This window comes from Ovis aries, chromosome 3 (assembly GCF_016772045.2).
Source record: "Ovis aries strain OAR_USU_Benz2616 breed Rambouillet chromosome 3, ARS-UI_Ramb_v3.0, whole genome shotgun sequence".
Taxonomy (NCBI): Eukaryota; Metazoa; Chordata; class Mammalia; order Artiodactyla; family Bovidae; genus Ovis; species Ovis aries.
The window spans coordinates 33,806,814-33,813,180 of record NC_056056.1 but is presented as its reverse complement, the minus strand read 5'-3'; the positions used below and the strand labels follow the sequence as shown (position 1 = coordinate 33,813,180).

The following is a 6,367-nucleotide window of genomic DNA, read 5'->3' as shown; positions in this document are numbered from 1 at the left end:
TGGTGCTAGGGAAGCAGAGATGAATGTGGCAAGGTCTTACCCTAAAGAACTTCACAGAAGAAAAAGCAGAAACAAACATGAGAGAGCCACCTGATGGAAGCTGTCCAGTGGCCAAAGGGGCTCAAGGGGCACTGTGTAGATCAGTTGTGTTTGTGGAAGAGGGGTGTGGGGGTGGTGAGAAAGGACATTTCTTTGCCAAAAAAGCAGCTTCAGTAGCACTTAGGAGGTGGGAGATAGCCTGGAATGTCCTGGAGATTGTAAACACGCGCTTGGATTTACAGTGTAAGCTTTGGTCTGGAGTCGTGCAGGCAGAGTTCGGAACCCTTGGCCATGCTGTGAACTGTGTTGCTTAGGCAAGTCTCCTCGTTTGTAAAATAGGATGATAATTTTTACCTCACAGGGTGATTGTGAGAATTCACTGAGATCATTTATTCAGCAAGGGATATTCTGGGCACCTACTATGTGTCAGGCACCCTTCCAGGCATGAGAAACCACAGGGAATCAGATGGGTCAGGCCCTATCTGATGTGGAAGGGGATGGACTGTGAACAAATACATAGCATGGTGTCAGGCTCTTATAAGTGATTGAAAATAACAAAGCAGGTGTTTGGGGTGGCTCCCTAGGCGCAATCCCCGAGAAGAGGATTTGTCAAAAGTGTGGTCTCAGAGTGCGTGGGGACGGGGAAGGGAGGACACAGACAAAGTCCCACAGGGGTAGCCTCAGCCTGGTCCCATGGGGGTTCAGAGTGTGAACTCTGCTGGGAGGGGTCGCAGCCTAGACAAGGGGACGATGCCGTGGGTTAGTATGTGCTTAGCTGGGGTAGTGTCTGGTGCACACGTCAGCCATGGAATGAATGCCCTGTCTCTAGACCACTCCACTGCCCCTTGCTGCCGTGTGATTCTGGGATCCACAGCCTGCACTTTCCCTGCGCCTCCCTCGTCCTCTCATGTCGGGCGTCTCTGCCCCTGCTGTTCCTTCCTAAAACACGACCTCTCCACTGTTCTCCCTGGAAAATTCTTAGTCATTCTTCAAGTCTCAGCTCAAACGCTGCCTCTGTGTCTGTGAAGACTCTCCCAGGACTTCCTGGGGGCTTGCTTCTGTGTAGCCTCTGTAGTGGTCATGACCACCAGTGAGGCAATTGCTGTTCAGTTGCTAAGTAGTGCCAGACTCTTTGCAACCCCATGGACTACAGCACGCCAGGCCTTCCTGTCCTTCACTATCTCCTGGAGTTTGCTCAAACTCATAGCCATTGAGTCAGTGATGCCACCCAACCATCTCATCCTCTGTTGCCCTCTTCTACTCTTACCCTCAATCTTTCCCAGCATCAGGGAAATTTGCCCGTCCACAAGCCTGTCTGCTCACTAGGCTGGGACCTCCCTGACAACTCGGAAAGGGTTTTTTCAGCTCTGGGTCTCCAGAATGTTGGACACAGAGTAGGGCCTCAGAAAATATTTGCTGAATAAGCAAATGGCTCTGTCACTTAGTAGCTTTGTGCCCTTTGGTGAGTCAAATAATCTCTCTAAGGCTGAGTTTGCCAATCAGTAGTTATAACTACATCTAAATTATAGCGTCTTTAGGAGGCCAAATGAGATAACGAATACAAACTCTGAAGGATTATCCAGATGTGATCTTTTTTTTTTTTTTTTTTTGTAATAAAAAGGTAGAAGAGGAAAGGTCCATTTTGGAGCTCAGCAGCAGCTGCAGGGACCCAAATTGCTCCAGAAGCCTGTGGCTCAGTCTGGAAGACTTCTGGAGAACATTCCAGTAGAAGAGCTCTGAGCAGGTGTCAGATTAGCACTTTGCCTTCTCTGACACTTCCTCTCCCATCAGCCAGGGCTTGAAGCTCTGGTTCTGAGAAGGAGATATAACACCCATGAATCCTCTTTCTCTGCTTTCAGTAACTCAGCAATAATAATACACATGCAAGCCACTGAAATCAAGAAGAACGGAAGTTTCTAATCTTGCCAACTGGACACAGGACTCATCTGTGGTCACCAGTGCAGATGAATCTTGCACAGGGATGTCTCAACTCTGTAAACCTTGATTCAGCCCATATCCAGTCTCTTCCAAGGCTGTTCTTCTTTTCCTGACTCTCCGAGAAGACTGTCTTCCTTTACCAGGCCCACCTTGTACTTCTGTGTTATCCGCCTGATACGGAAGAACCATCCATTATCCTGGTCTCCAAGAAACCAGAAACAGGATATTTCCTCCATTGCCCCCTGGCTTCAAGTTCTCCGGAATCCTCAGTGTCGTTTCCCCTTTGGTTCCATCTTGATGCCATCCAGGATTTGGGGGCCTTTTTAGTTATATCAGCACATGGAAGAATTTAATGTCTCCAGAGTCCCTCCCTCAGCCAAGTATATGGCCTAAAGTACTTCCCTTTACATATGTGATGGTTATTTATCCTTCAATATATCATCGTTAAACCACTCCTTAACTCCAGGTGGCCTGTCTTGCTTTCCCACCATTCTGAAAAACTTTTCTTGGTCTTTCTAAGATATCTATGAGCTGCTGCTGCTGCTGCTGTTGCTAAGTCGCTTCAGTCATGTCCGACTCTGTGCGACCCCATAGACGGCAAACCACCAGGCTCCCGTGTCCCTGGGATTCTCCAGGCAAGAACACTAGAGTGGGTTGCCATTTCCTTCTCCAATGCATGAAAGTGAAAAGTGAAAGTGAAGTTGCTCAGTCGTGTCCGACTCTTAGCGACCCCATGGACTGCAGCCCACCAGGCTCCTTCGCCCATGGGATTTTCCAGGCAGGAGTGCTGGAGTGGGGTGCCACTCAGTTAATTATCTGGTACAGCCTGAGCATTCAAGTTTTAGGCCCACTCCCAAGCCATTTAGCTAGTCCCCAATACAAATGAATCCTGGTGAAGATCCAATATTGTAGAGACATAAATTCTTTCCAAATTAATCTATAAATTCAGGGAAATCCCAATAAAAACTTAATAAGGTTTTAAAAATGGAATTTTACAAGTAAGTTCTAAAAGTCATCTAGAAGGAAAAATGAGTAAGAATAGCCCGGTGAATTTTGAGACAGTAAGAACAAGAAGGAAAAAGCTCTTCTACATATAAACATTTATTATAAAGTGAGACCTGGAGTTGATCCCTGGGTCAGGAAAATCCCCTGGAGAATGAAATGGCAACCAACTCCAGTATTCTTGCCTGGGAAATTCCATGGACAGAGGACCATGGTGGGCTACAGTCCATGGGGTTACAAAGTCAGACACGACTGAGTGATTGACATTGATAAAGTGGTCAATTCAGAGTGATACTGATATATGAACAGATAAACCAAACAATGGAAGAGAGTAAAGAAATAGATGCATGGAAATCTAGTGTGTGAGAAAAGAGCATTTTAAATCATTAGGAAAAGGCTGAGTATTCAAGAATGGTTTTGAGACAATAGATCACCCACTTTGGAAGAAATTAAATTAGATAGTATATTGGGTTTGGGTTTTACTTTCTGAAAAGAGAATTCATTTTACTATTTTAAATCAGAAAGATATTTATGGAAGCTATGTATAGCTGCCAGAACTGTAAGGAGTGTTGGAGGAAAAGACTTTAGGATGAGTTTACCAGAATAACTTCCAAAGTCACAGTGCAGAAGTGAGCCACTGAAGGATGTCATTGCTGCAGTCTGGAAGCTGTCAGATAGTAGTAAGTTTTTGCCATGGATGCTATTCTAAAACTACACCATCTCTGCCAGGATCTGTGCTAGTGAAATGGAGGCTGTGCTGCCTTTTTCTCTAGGTGTCTCAAAGTTTCATGTGTTGTATCTGCTTAGATCTTTTAGGAAGTGGACATCAAGATGGAGTTAGAAGGTCAGGGAATTTGTTGGGGCAATGCATGTAAAAGATAAAGGGGAAAAGGAACGGGAATGTAGGGAAACCTTCAGAGTATAATTTAGATGTGACATCTGTGAAAGGAAAGGAAGAAGGAAAGAAGGTTGGGTAGAAAAAGCTTCAGACTTTTTCTAAAACTAAAATCCAAAACACTGACAACATCAAATGCTAGCAAGAACGTGGAGACATGGGAATTCTCATTCATCGCTGGTGGGAATGCAAGGTGGTGCAGTCATTTTGGAAGACAGTTTGGCGGTCTCTTGCAAAGCTAAACATAGGCTATTGTACAATTCATCCATCCCAATCCTAGGTATTTACCCAAATGAGTTCAAAACCACAAAAACCTGCACATAAATCTTTAGAGCAGCTTTGTTCATTACTCAGTAACTGGAAACAAACCCTGATATTAATATCTTTCAATAAGTGAGTGGATAAACAAACTATGATACATCCTTACAGTAGAATATTATCCAGTAATAAAAAGAAAGAAGCTATCAAGTCATGAAAGGACATGGAAGAATCTTAAATGCGTATCGTTAACTGAAAGAAGCTAGATACTATGTGATTCCAACTGTATGATATTCTGAAAAGGGCAAAATTATAGAGACAGTAAAAAAAAATCAGTGATTGTCAGAAGTTCTGAGGGAGGAAGGGAAGGATTAATAGATGGAGTGCAGAGTGTTTTTAGGGCAGTGAAACTCTTCTGTACCATGCTGTAATGTTTGATACATGACTTACGTATTTGTCAAAACCCACAGAACTATGCAACACAGAGAGCCAACCCTAATGTAAACTATTCATTTTAGTTATTAAATGTATTGATATTGGTTCATAGTGTCACAAATTACCATACTAATGCAAGATGTTAATAAATAGGGAGACTTTCTGCAAACCTAAAACTGCTCTAAAAATAAAGTCTATTAAAAATTTAAAAGTAATGAATATACTTGGAGAAAAAATTGGCAGTAAATACAACAGATCATAGTATGGTGGTCAAACACTCTAGTTTTCTCAGGATGACTTTTACAATGAAAAGCTTTGGCTCTGTTTATACCTGCTGTCATGGTGTCCCATCTGCTCGAGCATTTGTCATTCTCAAGGTGTCTTCTTGGCTTGAGTGATACATTATGTGGTCACCCTAAACAAAAGGCTGTTTTATATATACGTGTGTATGTATATATTTATGTATATAATAAAATAAATATATAATGAGCTCTTATAAAGCAATAAGAAGAAACATTGCTCAAGAGGATAATGGGCAAGATATATGAATATGCGTATATTCACATGTATTCATATTCACACGAATGTGTGTATATTGCTAGCTCTGCCATGAGAAACTATCACATGTTGGGTGGCTTAAACAGCAGAAATTTATTTTCTTGCAATTCAAGAGGCTAGAAGTCCAAGATCAAGATGTTGGCAAGTTTGATTTCTTCTGAAACCTCTTCCTTTTGCTTGCAGATGGCTGCCTTCTCTACGTGTCCTCACATGATCCTTCTGAGCACACAAAGTCTGTGTCCTAATCTCTTCCTATAAGGAAACACCACATGACCTCATCTTACCTTATTGCTTTGAAGGCCCTGTCTCCAAATATAGTCACATCTGAGATGCTAGCGGTTTGGATTTCAACATATGAATTTGCAGGAGCAGGGGGTGGGGGGCGAGGGAACACAACTCTGCCGATAACAATACACAATTCACAGAAGTACACGTGTCCAATAAATATATGTCAATATGTTCAATATTATAAAAAAAACAGAGACATGGAAATTTAAAATAATAATAACTGACAACCTCCCCCAATAGAATGACTAAAAATAATAAAATAAAATTCTATCTAGGGGTGCCAAGGAGGTAAGAAATTACTGTTTGTTGGTGGAACAAATTGATACAGATATTTTTGGAGGGCAAATTGGCAGACTCCATCAAAATGAAAAAATACACATCCTTTGACCTATAAATTATACTTCTGAATTTGATTATTCAGAGATGCTCAAAGCACAAAGAGATATACATAAAAATGTTAATTAACAGAACTTTTTGTAATATTTAAAAATTGAAAAAATATTTAAATTTCTATTAATAGTTAAATATGCTATGATATATCCACATTATGGAATATTACACCAGAGTTAAAAAGAAGGAGGTAGACCTATGGGAAAATGAAGAGCACATAATATCCTATAAATAAAGTAGATCTATGATAAAATGGAATCATAAAACACAGTAAGTAGCTCCAAAAAGTGGAAATCGAGAACAAAGAACAGAGGACACATAGAACTCAAATAGCAAAATAGTAGATTTAAACTCAACAATATTAACAACATTTACATTAAGTGTAAATGGGTCTAAATGTCCCAATTAAAAAATATAGATTATGAGATTTTTTTTAAAGTATGACCCAAAGGATATTGTTTAAGAAACTCACTTTAATTATATCCATAATAGGTTCAAAGGGCAAAGTTAGGGATTCCCTGGGGGTAGTGGTAAAGAATATGTCTGCCAATGCAGGAGACACCA

At 41.1% G+C, this 6,367-nt stretch overlaps 1 long non-coding RNA gene across 1 annotated transcript in view; it reads right to left on the bottom strand.

Moving 5' to 3' along the window:
- Positions 1-5,199: 5,199 nt before the first annotated feature.
- Positions 5,200-6,367, bottom strand: part of LOC132659384 (uncharacterized) — a 31,675-nt gene continuing 30,507 nt past the window's right edge. The window contains exon 4 of the long non-coding RNA XR_009599778.1: positions 5,200-5,377. This is a non-coding gene — a long non-coding RNA (uncharacterized LOC132659384). The remainder of the gene's footprint in view (positions 5,378-6,367) is intronic.